Source organism: Drosophila novamexicana, unplaced genomic scaffold, assembly GCF_003285875.2.
Source record: "Drosophila novamexicana strain 15010-1031.04,08,12 unplaced genomic scaffold, DnovRS2.1 tig00002484-arrow-arrow-pilon, whole genome shotgun sequence".
Lineage (NCBI taxonomy): Eukaryota > Metazoa > Arthropoda > Insecta > Diptera > Drosophilidae > Drosophila > Drosophila novamexicana.
Window position 1 is genome coordinate 30,062 of NW_020825005.1, and position 9,040 is coordinate 39,101.

The 9,040-nt window shown below is 42.3% G+C and overlaps 1 long non-coding RNA gene across 1 annotated transcript; it reads left to right on the forward strand.

Annotated features, from left to right (window-relative positions):
• Window positions 1-8,368: 8,368 nt before the first annotated feature.
• LOC115769153 lies at window positions 8,369-8,569 on the forward strand. Its single transcript, XR_004018713.1, has 2 exons — window positions 8,369-8,438; window positions 8,514-8,569. It is a non-coding gene; the product is annotated as an uncharacterized LOC115769153 (long non-coding RNA).
• Window positions 8,570-9,040: the final 471 nt, after the last annotated feature.

Below are 9,040 nucleotides of genomic sequence, written 5' to 3' on the forward strand. Positions count from 1 at the left end.
GGCCCTTGAATCTGCCGGGTTCCCCTTGGGAAAATGGACATCCAATGAAAAGGACTTGCTAAGAGCGATTCCCAAGGACCACTTGCTTCACGCCGACTTTTTAGAGATCGAGGAAGCCTGTTCGGCAAAGACTCTCGGGATCAGATGGAAAGCTGACACCGATAAGTTCTTTTTCGCTCCATCCGAGCTAACAGCCAAACAGTCCGTCTCCAAACGTGAAGTCCTTTCACAGATTGCCAAACTGTTCGACCCAGCAGGTTGGCTGGGTCCAGTCATTATCCAGGCAAAAATATTCATGCAGGAGATCTGGCTCCAAGAACTGGGCTGGGACGATCCGCTACCTGAGAGTCTTCTCATTAAGTGGAATTTATTTCTGCAAGAGTTTCCGGGCCTCAGTGCGATTCGCATCCCTAGATGGGTCGAATTCCGCCCACAGGGGACTATCCAATACCATGGGTTTTGTGACGCTTCGCAGCGTGCATATGGGGCCGCCATTTACGTGCGCACTGAGATACAAGATCGCATCTCAGTACATCTCCTAACAGCGAAAACGAGGGTCGCTCCGGTCAAGACGATATCCGTGCCACGACTAGAGCTGTGCGGAGCAGCACTTCTGTCCGAGTTATCCGCTGCACTCAGTCCCCAGCTACCTTCCGCTGGCGGCGACTGCTTCTATTGGACAGATTCCACAATTGTGCTAGCTTGGCTTCATAAGCCACCATGCGCCTGGACTACCTTTGTAGCAAACAGAGTCGCAAAAATTACTCAGGCCAGCGACTCAAATAAATGGTCTCATGTACGATCCGAGTACAATCCAGCGGACCTAGCGAGCAGAGGTGCCCCACCACAAGCGTTAGTCAACAATGAGCTGTGGTGGCGCGGGCCAGAATGGTTACGCCTACCTCAGAACCAATGGCCCATTCCTTCAGATCCCCTCCCAGATACGACAATAGAGCAACGTACGATTAAGGTAAACCTCGTAAACACGGATCCCTCATTTTCTTTCCTCGAGCGCTTCTCCAAGTTCGATCGAGCCCTGCGAGTGTTAGCCTACATCTATCGCTTCTTCAAGCGTTGCAAACGATTGTCGCTCCCGTCAACTATTGAAATTGACAGCAACGAGATTTCTTATGCACAAGAAAAACTCATTCTCCTGACCCAGAGACAAGCATACTCGTCAGAGTACACTTGCTTGAGCACGAAAAAACAGCTCACTTCCAGCAAAATCCTTAATTTGAACCCCTTTTTAGATGGTAAGGGAATTATTCGAGCATGTGGTCGTGCAAGAGCGGCCGAAGCACTCGGCTACGATGAGCGGCATCCAATCATACTGCCATACACATGTGCATATTCGCGTCTCTTGACCGCTTTCACCCATCTTATATCCTTGCATGGAGGCAACCAGCTCATGATGCGTTTAATACGATCACAGTACTGGATTCCAAAGCTGAAGGTTTTGGTCAAATCCACAATTCATTCCTGCAAAATCTGCGTCATCCGAAAAAAGAAATTGCAAACGCAGCTCATGGGCGACTTGCCTGTGGAGAGAGTCACATTCTCTCGACCGTTCACTCACACAGGAGTCGATTTTGCAGGCCCCTTCGATGTAAAAAATTACACAGGTCGAGCCTGTCTTATTACGAAAGGCTACGTGTGCGTCTTTGTGTGCTTCAGCACCAAAGCCATCCACCTAGAAGCTACATCTGACCTGACCACAGAAAAATTCCTAGCGGCATTTGCGAGATTTGTGGCACGACGAGGGTGCCCAAGTCAAATGCATTCCGACAACGGCAAAACCTTCGTCGGAGCGGCCAAAGTCCTCTCGCGCGATTTTGTAGAAGCACTTAAGACTCAACTCCAGGCCACTTACAGTCTCCAGAAACTGTCCTGGCACTTCAACCCTCCTAGTGCACCGCATATGGGTGGCATGTGGGAGGCAGGTGTAAAGAGTTTCAAAAATCTATTTTATAAATCTACATCGACCTCCAAATACACCTTCGAAGAGCTTTCCACGCTCCTATCCAAAGTTGAAGCATGCCTGAATTCAAGACCGATATCTCCAATGTCGGAAGATCCTACTGATCTCCTAGCTCTGACTCCCGGTCATTTTCTAGTCGGGGGTCCTCTACTTTCCGCCACAGAGCCAGAGATCAAGGAAAACGCCGCGTCCATCATCAACCGCTGGCAGCGCTTGAAGGCTTTGCAACAACAGTTCTGTCTCCGTTGGAAACATGAGTATCTTTTAGAGTTACACAAAAGAAACAAATGGCAAACTCCAACGCGAGACTTACAACGGGACGATCTAGTCATTATTAAAGAAGATAATCTTCCAGTTAATGACTGGCGTCTAGGTCGAATCCAAACGACCTATCCTGGCGACGACCAAAGAGTCCGAGTGGTCGACGTCTTAACAGCCCGAGGTGTCTCCAAGAGACCTATCTCTAAGCTGATCCTGCTCCCGATAGAATCTAGTCTCCATTTTCCATCCAGTAAAATTTCCAGTAAAGACTAGAATCCTAGATCCATAGGTCTGCGGACCATCCATATAAAGCCGCATCAGTAATGTCTACTATGTTTTTTTCACATTCTTCACGTAACAGCACGATGTCTCCACGCCAACAACAAGGCCGATCCAAGAGCCGACCGGCAACGGAATCGTTCCGATGCCGAGTATGCCGAGGAGTCCACGCGCTGCGCAAGTGCCAGCGGTTCATGCGGCTGTCTCCAGAGAAGAGACTCCGAGCAGTTCTAGTCAATAAATACTGCCCAAACTGCCTGGCTCACCAACATTCCGGGGAGTCATGTCGCCGCAAGGACAAGTGCCGCAAGTGCCAGGGCGACCATCACACCTTGCTTCATTTGCAAGAAGCGCGTCGCATGCCATCTCCAAGGCCCAAGCGCGACGCTCCGCGCCGCCTTCATCCGCTGGTTCCATCTCCTTATCATCATTAATGGAACACAAAAGGACAACCGTGCTCCCGAGAGCACTCATCCGACTCGGAAACGGCAAGGCGACCCGCGACACTCGGGCACTTTTAGACCCGTGCTGTCCGGTAAGTCTTATCGACGCATCCTTGGCAAAGGCCTCCGGGCTATCCGTCACCCGCGTCGGTAAAGACAACGCTTGCTCGGCTTCAATAAGCTCTAGGACCTCTAGCTTCCAGCGAGAGGTCATCCAGCAAGTGATGCCAAATCTCCGGTATCAAACTCCAACGAAGCCCGTCAGCGAGGAACTGAACGAGCCCTTCACCAACATTCGATTGGCAGACGATCGCTGGTTCCAGCCGGAAATCTCCAATCTGGTTTTGGGCTCGGATATATATCCGGATTTAATTCTCCAAGGCGTCCTGCCGAGTCTTGGCGGCGCACCACTGGCCCAAAACACGGTCTTTGGGTGGATATTGTCCGGCTCCTGTGCTCAATAGTAGGAACAGAGCCACGTCCCTCTCCCTTTTTCTTTTTGCAATACTGCAAGGCGGGCGGCATGTTCACACAAGAAGTGTATCCGACAGTCGCCATCCAACCGCCATGTAACTCCGGAACCAGTACATGGAACATGTACTGAAATTTTACCACACTTATACTAATACACTTGTAGGTACTCTTGTAATGTACTCTGAAAAAATAGAATAGATGAAAATAACCTTCAAGCGAACAAAACGTGTTTTTCTTTCAAACCTGAGTTAAATTTGTGCAGAGCAGAAACGCTCCCCCAACGACAATTCATTTTGTAAAAGTTCACCTGGAAGCCCTGCGGACGCCCTACTACAACAATTACATAGCCAAGTCGAACTTCTTTCTTCTTAATTCTCAATGCTATGAGAATTATCTAACTCGTTGTAAAAGGCAATTTGACTGAAATCCGAGACAGTTTTATAATTTTGTAAGCTTGAAGCGTAAATCTTCTTCTTTTTTTCTTGGCTTGGATAAAGCTAGCAATGACACGGATTCTGCTAACCTTTTTGCTAATTTTTTCCAATCAACTTACTCTTCAGTCTGTCCTAATACTAATGCTTACCCTTATACTATTTCTTCCGCAAGTTATATACCTCTTCTAAATATTTCACACTCCTCTCTCCTATTAGCTATTAACTCTTTAAAGTCTTCTTACTCTCCTGGGCCGGACAATATTCCTAGTTGTCTTCTCAAGGAGTGTAGTTCTTCCCTTCTTTATCCATTGCTAAAGCTTTTTAATCTATCCCTTGAAACTTCTGTCCTTCCATCTCTTTGGAAAGAATCTTATATCATTCCTCTTCACAAGAAAGGTGGGAAGTCTTATATACGAAATTACAGGGGCATTGCAAAACTGTCCGCTATTCCTAAATTATTTGAAAAAATAATCACTTCGAATTTGCAGCATTTCTGCAAATCAGTTGTTTCCCCTGTTCAACATGGATTCGTAAAGAATCGGTCAACTACGACCAATCTGCTTGAGTTTAATTCCTTGGTAAACGATGCTTTCCTTTCGAAAATGCAAACTGATGTCATTTACACTGACTTCAGTAAGGCGTTTGACTCTGTGCACCATGACATTTTACTTTTTAAACTTGACCGAATAGGTTTCCACCTGTCTCTTCTGCTTTGGATTAATTCTTATTTAAAAGGTAGGACCCAAAGAGTAATGCTGAGGCAGACTACCTCTAAACGGGTTCACGTTACTTCTGGTGTTCCTCAAGGTAGTCATCTTGGACCTTTACTCTTTACTCTTTTTATACATGATCTCCCCTCTGTTATATCACATGCCCGTGTACTCATGTATGCGGAGGATGTCAAACTTTTTCTATCATACACTAATCCCCTACATCATTCTCGTCTACAAGACGATTTGAACGCTATGCAACTATGGTGTTCGGCCAATCAATTGCATCTAAATTGTTCAAAGTGTATGTTTATGACTTTTAATCGTACTACACCTTATCTTGTCAGTTATACAATCGACAATATCCCTTTGCAACGTATACTAACAGTTAAGGATCTAGGCGTAATTTTTGATTCTAAACTCTGTTTCAATCTTCACATAGATACCATTGTGATGGGGTGATAAGTTTTGTTTCTGTAAACATAAACATACATTGCCATTGGCATGATCAGCTGATCGCAATCAACTTCAATGGGCAGCACTGAACCATAACTTTTATGCAATTACATATGATCAGCGGAGGTTAATAACATAACCAGAGTGACCATGACCAATGTTAATGACGCCGTTGCGAATGAAAATATCGTGTCTTGGGTGAATGCTTTGTTGCCTCTATTAGTTTTGGCGTGGCGACATTCTTTTCCATTTTAATCGCCAACGAGTACAGTCGGTTTAGATTGCTTTAAAAAATTATAAAATTCAAATTTTCACGTGGGCGTAATAAACCCACGTGTATCGGCACTCAAGCTCGGAAGACAAAAAAAAAAAAAAAAAAAAACGGTCCATGGTCCCCGGAAAGAAAAGGGGTAATATAGACATCATGCGCTCCCGAGAGCTTAGCTATAACATTTCACCGGAATAAAGAAAATTTTCAGTATTCGGACACTGACAAATCTTCACTAAGGGATCGTTACTGGAGTCGTGAGGTGCCTTTCCTGTGTATGGTAGTCGTAGGAAGGTTCAGGCTAAAGCGCGGGGCTGCGTTATTGCGTGCCAAAAAGAAAAATTACGCATAACGCGTAGTCCTTATCGGAGCCAAAGCCCAAGCCCCAAAGCACCAAAAAGCGACAATCTACACTGATAAGCTTTGAACCTCGCTAACCAATAGTTCTTGCTGCACGCACAGGCAGACCAACGTGACCACGTGTTCGACCCATTGATTCCCGGACATTCTTGAGCGCAGATCTGGTGGATAGCTAACCAGTGCGCACCCTCACTCGGATTTACAACATCTGATATAATTGTAGACGGCATACTGGCCGTAGGTATATAAGCGAAGGGCATAAGTACACATGAAATTTAAATTGCAATTATTTCCGTTTTATATCGCTGACATTGTCTTTCGATCCTGATTTAGCATGTATATATCGCTGACTACTATATTTCTACGTTACACAGTTCAATTAAGAGTCCACAGCACATCATCGTCGTCAACAGGCCTGCTGACATCGTTGGATTATACTAAAGTAGTGAGTACTGTGTGAAAGAACAAAAGATAATAAGCCAACATATCGAATTGTACGTATTGTTTGAATCGCGGTTATAGTCAGCGGGTGTACTCCTAATCAGACTTCGTAATTACAGATAGCTTTTGTGGATCATTCAGATCAGCAGTGATTTAACTTCATATTAGTTTTATGTGTTTAGTTTTATAAAAAAGGAAAAACGTTGTTCTTCTCACGTAGTGCATAATGAAGTACGATCATGAGTTTAAATCTTCTTTGAATACAATTATATGATAAAATGAAATCTTAATTCCTTTTTGGGCACCTTAGGTTAATAATATCGCATACAAAAGGGGTAGTTGCAATGACAATCGCAGATGCAGCTACAGGCAGGGTGGGTGAAGACCGAGGGTAGCCAACATCTTAGCTCCTCGGCTCTATATGATATATTCTGCTTGCTCCTTATATATCGTGGTATTCCGTCCTACCTTAACACTGTCTACCTTTTTTTTTCTTTATTATACTTGACGCGTCGAGTGTGTTAGGGAGCAAAAGAACCCACGCCACTTCCCTGAGCACGGTCGGAACCCGTAGACGGAGTACGCTCCCAACGCACAACACGAGTGTTAGGCGAGACGCGCCCAGCGCAGCCGTCGTGTTCGTTACATGATAAAATAATAAGAAAAATGGCGCCCAACGTGGGGCTCCGAACTTCTGCTCTTCCGCCTCTCACCCCCGAGATCCGGAATTGGCCCACAAGAACTTAGGAGAGAGCCGATAGCATTGTTTGTAACATGATTTGTCACGAGCCAATGTGGACGATCCATGTTAGCTTTCACCCTTCTTCCTATCCTTATCACAATATACCATCCAAATAATTTTAGTTTCCGTGACGACATTTATTCTCGCTTGGAACTGCTAGTATTCTGATGTCTTTTGATTGAGCCAGACCAGGAAGTAAATAGTCGAGCGATTTATTTAGTGGATCAGTTATACTGTTTTACTAGAAATCTTATTATGTTTTCGCCACTTTTGATTCATTTAGGACTTTTAGATATGATTTCGAGTCGGTTCTCTACCAAGTGATAGAAGGTTGGTAGGGCATAATAACATTCCGTTTGTTCTAGTTGAATTGAGAATTGTTCTGGTTGGGTTATTTCGACTCGTCCCTCTTCAACGTAGTTTAGACAACTCAATGCTGATTTAGTAAAATAGTTTGCTTGCTTCTCGTAAGGAGATATATCAAACATAGAGATTTAGATTATGCGATGTATTTACCTAAGGATAAGTCCCATGTTATAAAATGTTATAATATTGTTATATTAATATCGAAGAGCCTTAAACCTTTTTTTTTTGCCGTAAAACCGTTTCCGATTATCATAATTATCGCTCATTAGCGCTTCTCGTATATATCTTAAAATTAAAATCCTTTCGGGATCAATTCCCATTTAACTCTTTGACCAATTATAATCGATTTGTTGATGATGGCTGTCGTTCGTAGTCAGGAAAGTTTAATTCTCAGCGAAGCACCTGCAGTGTGTACTATTTGCAATGAATTGTAGGAATGTTAACATATGTGGTTCGCTTGTTGGTCAGATTCAGAATGAATTTATTCACTTGTTATAATGTTCGCTTAGCCTATGGATATACATATATACTTATGCTGTTATTCGTTAACAGCTACAAAGAGAGGGAGAGTGAGTAGCTCGCATATGCCTGTATTAGTGAGCATATATATTGCTCACGGAATGCGCTCAGACGGAGCGTGGGATATGCAGCATAAGCATAAACGGTCAGCTAGTGAGGCTAGTGAACCGCGCTGCGTAATATGAGACCGAGCCAATACATAATGTGGCTCTGGGTTCGTTTACTATATTATTGTTATTGTATGCAACAAAGTGCTGCATACTTTATATTTAAGTACGGGGTATTCTGTAAGGGCATATACGCACTACACCTCCCTTTTTAGAGAAATAACGTAACATTATGAATGTGTAATTATTAAATGAACTTAATTATTGTGGGTTTTCTTTTTGTCATGTTGTTGTCATTTTTTTTTTATTAAAATTTAAATTTTTGTTTTTTTTTTTTTATTTATAATAAGAAATTTATTGATGGCTCTGGCGACCTTTCCATATTTCAATATTGATGAAACAACAATCTTACAACAAGAACAACACTATAACAAGCGACATACATTGGAAATGCTACACATAATTAACACACCAACCAACAAACGACTAAACTACAAGACAGACACAGAAAATTGCGCTCACTTGCACAGACACCTCTTAAACAGCCAAACAACCTCAGTAACAATCTCCACGTCAAAAAGCGCAGACGTGTAAAATAATGTATGTAAAATGTTCGAAATAATGTTTAATTTATTGTATTATAATTGTTAATTGTTTTTTGTATCTTGGTGTTAGTGCCCTGAAGACGGTTTGCCGATGTGCAACCGAAATATATCGGAAGAAAATTAAAATAAAATTGATTTCATTGTTTGTTTTAACAAACACGGACCTCGAGCCAGCCAACAAATAAATATTATAATAAGAAATTTTAAATGTTGGAGTATAAAAATACAAAATTATTTAAGGTATAAAAATTTATAATTCGTTTATTTGTAAAAAATTTTTTTTTTTTCATTCGGTTGATCAGGCCGTCATATATTTTTATTTTATTTTATTAAGAATTAAAAATTTTTAATCTATTCTTATGAACTTTTTGTTTTTTATCTTTACTATCTTTAATAAAAATGTTGTCATTATCTTCTATTTTCTCTACTATATATGGTCCTAAATATGCTGGGTCTAATTTGTGCCCTGTTTCGTTTCTTATAAGTACTTTATCTCCTACTTTTAATTCAAAGCTTTTTGTTTTTCCGTCATATGCTAATTTCCTATAAGCTTTAGCTTTTTCTAACATAATTCTAGCTTTTTTGTATGCTATTTCT